At 41.0% G+C, this 15,464-nt stretch overlaps 1 long non-coding RNA gene across 1 annotated transcript; it reads left to right on the top strand.

Annotated features, from left to right (window-relative positions):
• Positions 1-1,389: 1,389 nt before the first annotated feature.
• LOC131004318 (uncharacterized) lies at positions 1,390-13,939 on the top strand. Its single transcript, XR_009094965.1, has 3 exons — positions 1,390-1,607; positions 2,995-3,055; positions 13,730-13,939. It is a non-coding gene; the product is annotated as an uncharacterized LOC131004318 (long non-coding RNA).
• The last annotated feature ends 1,525 nt before the right edge of the window (positions 13,940-15,464 follow it).

Below are 15,464 nucleotides of genomic sequence, written 5' to 3'. Positions count from 1 at the left end.
ATAGTTCAAGTCTGGGCTAAGGATCATTTCTCCTTAGTGGATCACATGCTTTGGATCGTGAACGTACTGCCTGAGTGGTGATACGTGAAAAACATTGTGGACGTTTCCAAAACTCGGCGGTAACGCCAACTTATAGGCCACTGGACCTATCTTCTCTAGAATCTCATACGATCCTATAAATCGGAATCTAAGCTTTCCCTTGACATCAAACATAGTTTTCCCTAGGTGGGAGATACCTTTAGGAAGACCTTGTCTCCTATTTCAAAACATAACTCAGGTTGGCGTGAATCGGCGTAGGATCTCTGTCTATCCTGTGCCTTCTTTATTCGTCCTCTGATCTAGCGGACTATCTCAACCATTTCATCGACCATGTCTGGTCCTAAAACTTTTCTCTCACCTATTTCATCCTAGTAAAGTGGCGATCTACACTTCCGTCCATAAAGCGCCTCGTAAGGTGCCATATTAATGGTCGCCTGTTGACTATTATTGTGGGCAAACTCGATCAATGGCAGCATTGATTCCCAACTTTTTCTGCCAGCTGATCCAAAATCTAGAAGTAAATTTTGAATCTCTACCCGAAGTAATGGATATTGGTATTCCATGTAGCCGTACAATCTCACGGATGTACAATTGGGCTAGCTTCTTCGATCCATGGGTAATTGGAATCGGTATATATAAAAAAAACGCACTTCGTGAGACGCTTTATGTTTGCCAGTATTTTTAATTACAGTATTGTGTGTTTAATTTTCTATCTGCCAGTAATTGAAGCGTTTTATGTTTTCATCTATGTTTATGAATTTCGTATTTTGGAGACAGAGTCACTACACTAGCAAGTATGCATTTATTTATCTTCGCGTGTTTAAGACCGCGATGAGAATCCTTGAGTCGATGAATTATTATTTTTCCGAGTTGTAACCAACTTAGCTAAGTTGGGTTATTTATCAAGATGGAGTTATTTTACATTGTTACTTAAGTCGTGAATTATTTCCGACTTTGAAGCTAATTAAATCTACGGATTTAATTTAAGTATTAGAATGACGAACGGATTGAATCTACGGATTTAATTTAGCATTTATCGATGTTAGCAAGCACGAAACCAGTATTTTAATACTGAGAGTGACCGACACTGAAGGATTTTATTTAGATCTTCTCTTAGATCACTTCACCACTCTCGCCACCCAATCCTAACACTTGCCAATGCCACAAGTTACCTCCCATTGGTGGCAACAAGAACCATCTTACTTGGCATTGGAACTACCAAATTGCATGCCACAAGTTACCTCCCATTGGTGGCAGCCACCCCCACCCTATCCTACCCCCCTTAGACCTCATAATTTCGTGCATAGCCTCCCCAAAAGCAAGAGTGGCTGCAAAACTTCTCCCATTCCATCCATTTTCACTCTAAGAAAGTGCTAAGGCAAGAAAGTGCTCTCACTCTCTTCTCCCCTCTCCATTTTCGTCCCTACACATCTCCCCCACTCCCAAGACTCTTCTCCCACCATTATCACACTCCATAGAAGCCCTTGAAGCCCCAAGAGAAGTATCAAAGCAAGGGAGAGCGTGGGAAACCTAGGGCGTAAAGTTGGGGTGAAGATTGTGCTTCGAGGGTGAGTTTTCTTTTGTTTTCTCAACTGAAAATACTTTAAGACCATGGATTTTTACACCTATGTGTGATATATTATGTGAGGATATGTTTTATGGTCTTGGATGTTTATTTTGGTAGAGTTTATTGGGTGAAAAATCGTGCATGAGGTAAAGCTGCGAATCTGCCATAAGCACACTGCTCCGGCAGTATTTTGCAAGGCGATTTCAGCCATCCAAACGGTGCCCAAAAATTCCCAAATTAATTATGTATCATATTTTATATGTTTTCTACACTATGGTATATTTTCAGAATTTTTAGAGCTCTTATGATTTATGTATGAATTTTTAAACATCACTGCCCGTCTGGAATGCATTTCTGGTAAACAATCTTTGGGAGGCCATAAGTCACGTTTAAATCGGTGAAACCCTTTGAAACATTAATATGATACTCTAGACTCCCTTATCTTTCGTTTGAAACAGGCCTCACTATTTTTGAGTAAGGGAAACAACCGGTATAAATTCTTGAAATCTAGTTCTTATTCCTTGTACCATCCAGTAGGTTTTACAAACCTATGACTTTGAGCTCGCAAAGGCCGACTTAAATCTTTGATTCTCAAGCCTATTTTTCTACTGAATATTCCCTGACATGTTGGAAACTTACTTGTTCAGTTTTAGAATTTTTGGTGAAGCCTAATGTGGGTTTTCCGATTTACGATCTGAATCTGCCAAACTTGAACTCTTTTTGTGCACTGAACTTTAGACAGTCATATCTCCTAAACCATGAATCTTCTTGGGGTAAATCCAATTGGAGAGTGTTACACTCTCTCCCTAGTTTTCAGATTGACCCTTGGAGTTCCCAGTGGCCTTTTGTAATGGGAGATATGAATTTTTAAAGAAGGCCCATTGACTTGGTTCTAATCTGGAAATCTGAAATTTCCAGATTTTTGCTTGTTAAGTACCCATCTTTGAGAGGGCATATCTTGCTCGTTTGAACTTTGTTTCATTCGATTCAAATTGGAGAATGATCCTTGAAATGTCTAGTTTCCAGAATGTCGTTTGGAGCCTCATTTGGAGATCCGAGGCAGAATTGGTGTCTGTTGCAAAACAGCCCCTTAAGAGCTCAAGTTGTTGAATTATTTTCTAAGTTTGAAAGTTGGTTTTAAAGAATGTTTCATGAAATATTATGTATATGTGTATGACGAGTTTGGGATATGTTTTGTGCAAAGTTTTCATGAAAATAAGTGAGTTAACCTAGATAAGGCATCAAGATAAGCTAACGTATGTAAAATGCATAATTCCTAGTTCGATTTTGCGTTGTAAGTCCGGGAATAGGTTGACCTAGAGATCCCAAGTAGACAACGGTTTTTGTTATCCATGATATGTGCTAAGAGTTGAGAACTCGTCTTGTAGGAATTGGTTCACAGGACGGTACCACCGCTTAAGATCACCTCTCTTCCGCACTGAGGATCAGGTGGGCATTACTTTCACTATACGTATATAGAGATCCCCTGCGTGGCGTAGGCCTCTTATACAGATAAATGCATGAGATGATTTAACTGTTAATTTCAGTTTTATATGTCTATCAAACGAGTTTAATGCTACCTTTGAACAAGTTATTTCGTTACAAAATCTTTGAATTAAAGTTATTTCAAGTATTGTCTTGCCATAAAATGTTTCAGTTTTAGTATGATATCTATCTGCTTTGGCTTTGCCAATGATGTAATCGAATTCGGGTCATGAGCAGTTGATAGCTATCCTGCCTTGACTAGTGTACACCAGTGACCGTGAGTCATCTAGCGGGTTGGCCGGTCAAGTGTCCGTGAGAGGTGGCCACCTCTCCGGCACATAGTTCCAGATATGATAGATTACGAGAGAACTTAGTCTGCAGACGAACTTTAAGAATCACAAATGAATTTAGTAAGCTTGGGCCTATTTCACGAAAACTCCCTTGCTGTACTGTTTATGATGGCATGACAATTTACAGTTTTATGATGCATGTATTTTTATATTTAGGCATACGTGCCCACTGTAATACCCCGTTTCCTCGAGCTAAGTTTAGAATAATTTTTGAACTTAGATTTAAGATGATTCACGCCGGATTGAGAAAAAAAGAATTTATTTAATTCCAACAAAAATGATTTACGAAAGCATTTGTAAATTTTCAAGTTATTTAAATTTTGTTTTGTGCTTTGCATTTTTTTTTAATTACGAGCGTTTTCTCTGGCGAGTGATTCCTCTGCCGAGCGATTCCTCTGGCTAGTGATTCCTCTGCCGAGCGATTCCTCTGGCGAGTGATTCCTCTGGCGAGTGATTCCTCTGCCGAGCGATTCCTCTGACGAGCGAACCCTCTGCCGAGCGAACCCTCTGACGAGCGAACCCTCTGGCGAGCGAACCCTCTGCCGAGCGAACCCTCTGCCAAGCGAACCCTCTGGCGAGCGAACCCTCTGCCGAGCGAACCCTCTGCCGAGCGAACCCTCTGCCGAGCGAACCCTCTGCCGAGTGAACCCTCTGGCGAGCGAACCCTCTGCCGAGCGAACCCTCTGGCGAGTGAACCCTCTGGCGAACTTTCCTCTGCACTGGCGAGCATTTCTCTGCTCTGGTGCCGAACTAACTTTAGAGAGAGAGGAGTCAAAGCAAGTGGATAAACTTTGTTAACGGATAAGATATTTTATGCAAGTGGATAATTAAGCATGTGTTAATTATCCAATACTTGATGGCTAAGTAATTGGGTTTATATATAACACATTTCTCTTTCATCCCCCATAACAGACGTTTCTTTCTTCTCTCTTTCCTCTCTTTTCTCTCTCTCCTCTCTCGACTGTCATCACCCAACACCATTGATAAGATTACTCCACCCTTCTCGGCACATTCGTTATCCCTTCAGTAAGAAGTTAAACCATCAACTCCTCATTCAAGCAACAACAGAACGATTCTCAACCGAAACCTCTTAAGGTTCCCTCTTGAGCCCTTATCTCATTTACTCAACTGTAAATTCAAGCATATCAATGGTGTCATTCCAGTAAACCACCATACCAGTATAAGTTTTTGCAAGTGCATACACTCTGTTCGTATGTAATTTTACAAGCATGACACGAAATTGCATTTTTATTTTGCAATAAAAGTATTTATGATTTAATTGGTTTTAATTATAATTCCAATTACTAAAGAAAGTCGAGTAAGAATATTGTTGGTGTTCTTAACTCAAGAGAAATGTTTTCAATTATTTATTTCTTAATTTTTGAAAACCCGGCTAAGTGAATCATAGAATATTAAGCACTTCACCGTGACTTAAGATTAGATTCAAGGAGACCTTTTGAGAATAGATTTCTTGTAGGCTTTGAGCAACAGGGGGATTAGCACCGCTATTCCGATTCAGAGATAACGTTAACGACAGGCTTTGCCTATACAGGTGGGCTTATTTTCCAAATGTACGATTGAGCTAGTGAGCTTAAATGTTTCACGAAATAAAAACTGTTTATCCAATAAATATTTTTGTGCACTCTACCATGTTTAAGGCTCGCACAGTTAATCAATTGAGGTTCTCTTATGACCTAATACGTTGTTTGAGAATTGTGTACACTTGTTAGTTGACTCGGTGGGTTGATCTCCATCGGGCTCTAACCAGAGGCGTTATAAGGGTGCTCGGCTGGATGTGTTCCGGAGCATGAGAAATATGAGACCTGCCTGGGTAGCATCCCGAGGTCAAAGTAAACTTGGCTGGGTTACGCCCTCAGTCCAAGTCAGTGGGAGACAGAGATCCGTCGGTGGCTAAAAGGTCCGGGATCACAACGAGTAACAGAATAGAGTGTAACAACTGCGCGCAAATCAAATATATATATATATATATATATATATGAAATGTTTTAACATGCATAGAAGTTATTTCTCTTTAAAACCTTCTTTGTCATGACAGTAAGATTGGATAAACTGCTCTTATAGATTGTGAAATGTTTTAAAAGTTGAAGCCCACTAAGTACATTAGTACTTAGCCCAAAAATACTTTCAAATGTTTTCAGGTTAATGACAGGTGATGACGGGGCAGAGCTGAGGCTAGAGTTCAACTCCTTATTTCAATTTCCGCTGCAGAACTAGCCAGTATCTGTCTTTTGTTCCTTAACTTAAGACCTATTATGTTGTAACTCTAAACAATATCTTTTGTTGAGCCTAGACTTTTGACTCACAAGTTTTTCGATCAGTGAATATTGGTTATCTGAAGCATGACACTAAACTTGTGATCCTGAAGTTGTTATGTTTGTTGATTGATTCGTATCGCTTGAATACTTGTCTTTCTTCATCCAAAGGGGCTAAGCCCGATTATGATCCCTTTTATTCGGATTTCGCAAGGATTCTCCCTTGTTCATTTAGATGATTAGTCGTTCCCCGATTATAGTTATTGTTTCAAGAATTGGGGTGTGACAGAGTGGTATCAGAGCATAAGTTTTCTTTCATGTCTCTGATAACCAAAAGCTTCTAATGTTGAGTCTAGATTAGTACCTCTAGACTTCTAAGAAAGTTGTTGAACCTCAGCTCGCCGTCACACTGCCGTAAGTAAAGGTACGTTTTAAAAGTTTCAAAGTTTTTAAACGTTTGAAGAGTTTTCAAGAAGTGCGCGCTTTCAGTAAATGATGCTATGTGAATTGCTTACCGCTTTCCATATGCTATAAGTTATGAATTGCTAATCGCTTTCATATTGTTATTTTGAGTCTTTGACTCATATAACCAGCTAAGTATCGTGTTTGGGACAACCCGAGCCCTTAACGATAAGATAAGTTAAAGTCGTGTTTAGGACTATTGAGCCTTTCACGAATTCCAGATGTATGGTCGAGTCAGATTCTTTGAATCTCTCCGGCAATAGAAAAGTTTCTTGTGGCATGTAATGTCCACGTGTTTCAGGTTTCAAAAAGAATGAATGAATGAGAAAGTTTATGTTATCGTTTTAGGTTCACAGCCTATACGATCAGAATGAAGGGTCCTCTTACAACTGTTTGAGTACCACCCAAGAATGCCTTGGAAATGTTAGTCGTGATAGCTTCGCTTGATCGATTTAAGAAAGGACTGGTAAGATAGAGACGTTAAACATAGATATGTTATGACGTAGCGGAAATGAGATAAGATTAAGGATTCACTTAAGTATTCCACCAAGATAGATCAGTTTCCACATAGAGTTAGCCTTTCATAGGGTTACACAATAGAAGTATTATACCTTGGGTATATCTATGTATGTATACATGTATGCATGCACGCGGAATGAGTCTCACAATTGTGTTGATTTCGTCCGTTAATCAGAATGGAAGACGCGCCAAGAGGACGCGGTAGGGGACGAGGACGTGGTCGCGGACGCGGCAGGGGATTCATCCCTGAACAACCTATCCCTCAAGTAGCACCAGAGCGTACTGCTGAAGAAAAGTTTCGTAAAGAAAAGCCTCCAACGTTTGATGGCATGGGCGATCCCACGGACGCCGAGAAATGGGTTAGAACAGTAGAGAGAATCTTCAGTTACATCCGTTGCGATGACGAAGACAAAGTGACTTGTGCAACTTACCAACTGGTAGACGAAGCCGACTTCTGGTGGGAATCGGTGAGGCGCACAATGACTGAAGAACAGTTGGAAAATTTCACATGGGAAGATTTTAAGAATGAGTTGTATGAGAAGTACATACCGGGATGCTATAGACAGAAGAAACAGAACGAGTTCTGGAATTTGAAGCAGAGGGCTGGGACAGTGACTGAGTATGACAGGGCTTTTAACCAGCTGTCAAGATATGCTCCACTCTTAGTGGACACTGATGAGAAACGCGCCGAGAAATTCAGGAACAGACTGCGCCACGAGATATCAATCTCCCTAGCAAGTCAGGGAGGTCTCACTTACGCACAAACACTGAGCAGGGCTCTTACCATTGAGTCATTGCTACCAAGGGAGAAAGGGAAAGCTCCAGGACAGTCTGGACTTGTACCACCTCAAGATGGTGGTAAAGGGAAAAGGAAATGGAACGAGAGAATGGGTGGAAACCCTGGAAATGGAAATGGGAAGAAACCATGGGTTGCTAACCAAAATCAGAATCAGCGTCAGAACCAACAGCCGCAAGCAATGGGGCGACCACTTTGCCCAAAGTGTCAACGACCTCATTCAGGGGAATGCCTGAAAGGAATAAATGTCTGCTATAGTTGCGGGGAAACTGGGCACTATGCTTCAGCATGTCCGAAGAAGAACGGAGGAGCACCTCAACAGCAGAACCCCGGGAATCAGCAGCGACAAAATCAGGGTCCTGGAGGACACCGTGGACAGCCACAGAATGCTAGGGCCTATGCCCTTAACCAAAACCAAGCAGCGGGAAACCAAGGAAACTTGGCAGGTATGATTAATGTCTTTGACGTACCGATAATAGCTTTGTTTGATACTGGAGCGTCCCACTCTTTCATTTCACATGCTGCTTGTAAGAGATTAGAACTGACTCCACATTTGGCTGAGACCACTTTAGAGGTTAGCACCCCTGGTGGTGGAAGATTGGCTGCTAAGGACGTTATCTCGAACTTAGAGCTAAACATAGGTGCTGAAACGTTTAAGGCAAAATTGTATGTCATCGCTATAATAGATTTTGACATAATCCTAGGAATGGACTGGCTTACTCAAGTCGGTGCCACAATACAGTGTAATGAGAAAAAGATCTCTTTCCAATCCGCTGGAAAGGAGAAAGCAAGTTTTCATGGCATAAGAATGGGAGAAAGAGTACCAGTGATTTCAGCAATGAAGGCCACAAAGATGATAAGGAAGGGAAAATGTCAGGCTTTCCTAGTCAGTTTGACAGGAGAACATGAAGTAGAGAAAACAATCGAAGAAGTTCGCGTGGTTCGAGAGTTCAAAGATGTCTTTCCTGAAGAATTGCCCGGTTTGCCACCAGACCGACAATTAGAATTCACGATAGATCTGGAACCTGGAGCAGCACCAGTGTCCAAGGCACCATACAGAATGGCTCCGCCGGAGTTACAAGATTTGAAAGTGCAACTACAAGAATTGTTGGACCTAGGTTTCATACGACCTAGCGTATCACCGTGGGGAGCACCAGTCCTATTTGTCAAAAAGAAAGATGGCTCACTAAGGATGTGTATCGATTATAGGGAACTGAACAAGCTTACGATAAAGAATAGATATCCTCTTCCGAGGATAGACGACCTGTTCGATCAGTTGAGAGGAGCCGGTGTGTTTTCCAAAATTGACCTAAGATCTGGTTACCACCAACTAAAAATGAAAAGAGAAGACATCCCAAAGACAGCATTTCGAACGCGTTATGGACATTACGAGTTCACCGTAATGCCTTTTGGTTTAACGAATGCCCCAGCAGTCTTCATGGACCTGATGAACAGAGTTTTCCATCAGTATCTTGATAGTTTTGTCTTAGTGTTCATTGACGACATCCTCATATACTCTAAGACTGAAGAGCAACACGAGGAACACTTGCGCATCGTACTCGAAACACTGCGTAATGAGAGACTATTTGCCAAATTCAGCAAGTGCGAATTTTGGTTGAAGGAAGTGATGTTTCTCGGTCACATAGTGACGGCTGAAGGAGTCAAAGTAGACCCCGCCAAGGTCGAAGCGGTCAAGGAATGGAAGGCACCATCAAATGCCAATGAGATTAGAAGTTTCCTCGGTCTAGCAGGTTACTATAGAAGATTCATCGAAGGATTTTCGAAATTGGCTAGGCCAATGACTCAGCTTTTAAAAAAAGGAACTAAATATGTTTGGTCTGAAGCGTGCGAACAAAGTTTTAAGGAGCTCAAGACTAAGCTGACTACTGCGCCAGTGTTAGCAATACCAAAAGAGAATGAAGAATTCGTGGTGTACACTGACGCCTCGAAACTAGGATTGGGTTGCGTGTTGATGCAAAATCAGAAAGTGATAGCATACGCGTCTCGTCAATTGAAGCCCCATGAGCTTAACTACCCAACTCATGATTTAGAACTAGCAGCCGTCGTACACGCGCTCAAGATTTGGAGACACTACCTCTATGGAGTTAGGTGTGAGATCTTTACAGATCATAAGAGTTTGAAGTACTTCTTCGAGCAAAAGGATTTGAACATGAGACAACGAAGATGGCTCGAATTAGTAAAGGATTACGATTGCACCATCAGTTACCATCCAGGAAAAGCGAATGTAGTAGCTAACGCCCTGAGTCGAAAGACGAAGGCTAAGCTAGGGTATTTCATCACCCAGCAGAAAGAATTGATTCGTGATTTCGCCTCCCTCAGTTTAGAGATCGTTCATCCTCCGAACACAGTATCGGGTTGTGTAGCTGCCTTGATAACTAAACCTGATTTGAGAGAAAGAATTGTGCAAGCACAAAGAGAAGATTGGTTCTTGGAGAAGATGCGTCTCGCTGCAAGAACGAATGAAACGAAAGGATTCTCTGAAGCACATGATAACGCACTTATGGTTGATGAAAGATTGTGTGTGCCACATAAGGAAGAATTAAAGAACGAGATTATGAGCGAGGCTCATGATACTCCTTACACTGCACATCCAGGCAGCACAAAGATGTACCAGGATTTAAAGAAAATTTTCTGGTGGAAAGGAATGAAAAGAGATGTAGCCTTGTTTGTGGAGCGATGTCTCGCTTGTCAACAAGTGAAGGCCGCGCATCAGAGGCCGTATGGAATGCTGCAACCACTACCAATCCCTGAGTGGAAGTGGGAGCACATCAACATGGACTTCGTAGTAAGCCTACCGAAGTCGACACGTGGAAACACTGCAATTTGGGTCATAGTGGACCGATTTTCAAAGTCAGCGCACTTTCTGCCAATTCAAATGACCTTTGGATTGGAGAAACTTGCAAAGTTATATGTCAAAGAGATAGTACGCCTTCATGGTGTACCTGTATCTATCACGTCAGATCGTGACACCAGATTCACATCGCGTTTCTGGAAAGGTTTACAAGAAGCAATGGGCACTCAACTGAATTTCAGCACAGCGTACCACCCTCAGACTGACGGGCAGTCAGAAAGAACGATTCAGATTCTAGAAGATATGCTGCGAACGATTGTCGCAGACAAAGGTGGAAGTTGGGAGGATTTGTTACCTCTTGTAGAATTTGCTTATAACAACAGTTATCAAGCAACAATTGGAATGGCTCCATATGAGGCTTTGTATGGCCGAAAATGTCGATCACCACTTTACTGGGATGAAGTGGGTGAAAGAAAGTTGTTAGGCCCTGAACTGGTCCAACAGATGGTTGAGAAAGTCGACCACATCAAGCAAAGAATCAAAGAAGCTCAAGATAGACAAAAGTCTTACGCTGATAAACGTCGATCAGAGTTAGAATTCCATGTTGGGGATCGAGTTTTCCTCAAAGTTTCTCCCTCAAAGGGAGTTATACGTTTCGGAAAGAGGGGCAAGTTACGACCCCGTTATATAGGACCTTTTGAGATCCTAGATAACATAGGCCCCGTCGCCTATAGGTTGGCTTTGCCGCCCAGTATTGGAGACGTGCACAATGTGTTTCATGTCTCTCAATTAAGAAAGTATGTGTTTGATCCAAAACATGTGATTAAGCACGATGAAGTAGTCCTAGCCCAGGACTTAAGTTATGAAGAGAAACCAGTCCAGATTCTTGATCGCAAGGTTCAAGTTTTACGGAAGAAGAACATTGTTCTTGTCAAAATGAAATGGAACCATCACGGGATGGAAGAGGCCACCTGGGAACTTGAAGATTCAATGAAAGTCAAGTATCCCGAGCTAGATTACCAAGGTATGTAATTTCGGGGACGAAATTTTCTTTAAGGAGGGAGGGATGTAATACCCCGTTTCCTCGAGCTAAGTTTAGAATAATTTTTGAACTTAGATTTAAGATGATTCACGCCGGATTGAGAAAAAAAGAATTTATTTAATTCCAACAAAAATGATTTACGAAAGCATTTGTAAATTTTCAAGTTATTTAAATTTTGTTTTGTGCTTTGCATTTTTTTTTAATTACGAGCGTTTTCTCTGGCGAGTGATTCCTCTGCCGAGCGATTCCTCTGGCTAGTGATTCCTCTGCCGAGCGATTCCTCTGGCGAGTGATTCCTCTGCCGAGCGATTCCTCTGGCGAGTGATTCCTCTACCGAGCGATTCCTCTGACGAGCGAACCCTCTGCCGAGCGAACCCTCTGACGAGCGAACCCTCTGGCGAGCGAACCCTCTGCCGAGTGAACCCTCTGCCGAGCGAACCCTCTGCCGAGCGAACCCTCTGGCGAGTGAACCCTCTGGCGAACTTTCCTCTGCACTGGCGAGCATTTCTCTGCTCTGGTGCCGAACTAACTTTAGAGAGAGAGGAGTCAAAGCAAGTGGATAAACTTTGTTAACGGATAAGATATTTTATGCAAGTGGATAATTAAGCATGTGTTAATTATCCAATACTTGATGGCTAAGTAATTGGGTTTATATATAACACCTTTCTCTTTCATCCCCCATAACAGACGTTTCTTTCTTCTCTCTTTCCTCTCTTTTCTCTCTCTCCTCTCTCGACTGTCATCACCCAACACCATTGATAAGATTACTCCACCCTTCTCGGCACATTCGTTATCCCTTCAGTAAGAAGTTAAACCATCAACTCCTCATTCAAGCAACAACAGAACGATTCTCAACCGAAACCTCTTAAGGTTCCCTCTTGAGCCCTTATCTCATTTACTCAACTGTAAATTCAAGCATATCAATGGTGTCATTCCAGTAAACCACCATACCAGTATAAGTTTTTGCAAGTGCATACACTCTGTTCGTATGTAATTTTACAAGCATGACACGAAATTGCATTTTTATTTTGCAATAAAAGTATTTATGATTTAATTGGTTTTAATTATAATTCCAATTACTAAAGAAAGTCGAGTAAGAATATTGTTGGTGTTCTTAACTCAAGAGAAATGTTTTCAATTATTTATTTCTTAATTTTTGAAAACCCGGCTAAGTGAATCATAGAATATTAAGCACTTCACCGTGACTTAAGATTAGATTCAAGGAGACCTTTTGAGAATAGATTTCTTGTAGGCTTTGAGCAACAGGGGGATTAGCACCGCTATTCCGATTCAGAGATAACGTTAACGACAGGCTTTGCCTATACAGGTGGGCTTATTTTCCAAATGTACGATTGAGCTAGTGAGCTTAAATGTTTCACGAAATAAAAACTGTTTATCCAATAAATATTTTTGTGCACTCTACCATGTTTAAGGCTCGCACAGTTAATCAATTGAGGTTCTCTTATGACCTAATACGTTGTTTGAGAATTGTGTACACTTGTTAGTTGACTCGGTGGGTTGATCTCCATCGGGCTCTAACCAGAGGCGTTATAAGGGTGCTCGGCTGGATGTGTTCCGGAGCATGAGAAATATGAGACCTGCCTGGGTAGCATCCCGAGGTCAAAGTAAACTTGGCTGGGTTACGCCCTCAGTCCAAGTCAGTGGGAGACAGAGATCCGTCGGTGGCTAAAAGGTCCGGGATCACAGCGAGTAACAGAATAGAGTGTAACAACTGCGCGCAAATCAAATATATATATATATATATATATATGAAATGTTTTAACATGCATAGAAGTTATTTCTCTTTAAAACCTTCTATGTCATGACAGTAAGATTGGATAAACTGCTCTTATAGATTGTGAAATGTTTTAAAAGTTGAAGCCCACTAAGTACATTAGTACTTAGCCCAAAAATACTTTCAAATGTTTTCAGGTTAATGACAGGTGATGACGGGGCAGAGCTGAGGCTAGAGTTCAACTCCTTATTTCAATTTCCGCTGCAGAACTAGCCAGTATCTGTCTTTTGTTCCTTAACTTAAGACCTATTATGTTGTAACTCTAAACAATATCTTTTGTTGAGCCTAGACTTTTGACTCACAAGTTTTTCGATCAGTGAATATTGGTTATCTGAAGCATGACACTAAACTTGTGATCCTGAAGTTGTTATGTTTGTTGATTGATTCGTATCGCTTGAATACTTGTCTTTCTTCATCCAAAGGGGCTAAGCCCGATTATGATCCCTTTTATTCGGATTTCGCAAGGATTCTCCCTTGTTCATTTAGATGATTAGTCGTTCCCCGATTATAGTTATTGTTTCAAGAATTGGGGTGTGACACCCACTGAGTACTCTCGTACTCAGCCCTGCATATATTTCTAAATGTGCAGGTTGAGCAATGGCTGATGGAGATGAAGTGAAGAGCGGAGCTTTTGTCATAAGTTAATTGAACTCTTGGATACATGTCTTCATACATGTAATCAGATTATGTTATTCCGCTGCGTACTCTTAGGTTTTATGTTCTTTCAGTTAAGCCAGTTTTTATCTGAACCTACAAGTCTGTTCGAGTCTTGTGACTAAACATCAGGTGTATTATAAAATTTTCCCTTCTTTAAACAAATTTTAGTTCGATCCTCTATTATTTGTTCACCCCCTTTCTATCGTCGTCGATAACTGTGTCCTTAGTTACGATTTCCTGGCTTAATTATCCTCAATTAAGTCCGGTCGTGACAGAGTGGTATCAGAGCAGTTCGTTTGCTCTGAATCCAAGAGTTACCCAGTTAGTCCTAAATTTTATATTAGTTTGGAAGAGTCAGTCGACAAAAGCTCAGCACTTCATCGCATCGTCACGCTCAACAAGAAAGAAAGAGGTAATGATTTACGAACGTTGAAAGTTCACGTTTCATACGAATGTGCTGATGCTTACTTTTCAAGGTTTATGCTTTATTAATTGATTTGATATATCAATGAACTTAGAGGCGTTAAGAATGCATGATCACTGTTACGAGAAGAACAGTAGAAACTAGAAACTCAGTTATCTTTCACTATAGCCATAGTGAAGAGCCAAGAAAGAGGAAGAAAATCAAATGTCACTTGAAGAGACACGAGAATCCAATGAGAAGGTATGCAATAAGATGAAAGGAAGAGTGTCACACACAAGTAAGTGACACGGGCATAGTTCATTATTCGGGCTGTTCACACGTGACAGAATACCGAACCAACTATTGCCTTACCCGACCAGAACTTAGTTAAGACATTGCTCATAGCGATGAGAGTGACTTATGCAATTAGCTAGCGGTGGTGTGATGAGCTAATACTCTTTTCAAACCCCTCAATTATCACCAGTTATGACATGAAGAGAACCTTCATGATTTATGTTCGAATTTCAGAGCTAGACTCACGAAGGGTTATAACGCTTTGTGCATGATTCTTTAATATTGCGATTAGAACTATTAGATTACAGTTTTAGATACTCAAAACCTTTCTGATTAAAGTTACCTATCACGTTAGACGTGAGCTTGTTTTAGAACCCATGTTGATTACGATCACCTACTACGAATCAGAAAGATGAGATGTGACATGGGTAACTAGAAGTTACCAATCTTTATCATCGACTAGAAAATCTACGCAAGTGCATAAGATGGGAGAAGTTCCCGAAAAAGATTCAGAGGTAAATAGAGCTAGGGACATCAATAGCGGTTTGACGCATACATTAAGGGACTGAGACCCTAATGAGACTCTAAGGGTATACTCAGGAAAAGTATACATACTTTAGCCTATCAGAGACATCGCCCTTGTTAGAACATCTTGGATTAGACGTTCAGTTTAGTAAGAAGAATGAAAGTGTTGACTAAGATCATTACATGCCTTAGTACTATGTGAGGTGACCCATATCCTATAAGATGCTCGGAGAAGCAAAATCCATTTTTGTGGGAGATTGATGATTCGAAAGGTCCCTCACAAGGGCACGAGTATACTTCAAATTATACGATTACATACAAGCGCTATGTGAATGAATGCTAAGTACTAGAAGTCCCACATTAAGATCATTTAGAGGAAGTTGTTAAGTAAGCTTGATTACAGTTGAGAAGTCTTAGTTTGCTTATAGAAAATTTTAAGGAAGGA

This window comes from Salvia miltiorrhiza, unplaced genomic scaffold (assembly GCF_028751815.1).
Source record: "Salvia miltiorrhiza cultivar Shanhuang (shh) unplaced genomic scaffold, IMPLAD_Smil_shh original_scaffold_381, whole genome shotgun sequence".
In the NCBI taxonomy this organism is placed as follows: Eukaryota; Viridiplantae; Streptophyta; class Magnoliopsida; order Lamiales; family Lamiaceae; genus Salvia; species Salvia miltiorrhiza.
Note: the sequence above shows the minus strand (reverse complement) of the source record. Positions and strands in the feature narration are given on the sequence as shown.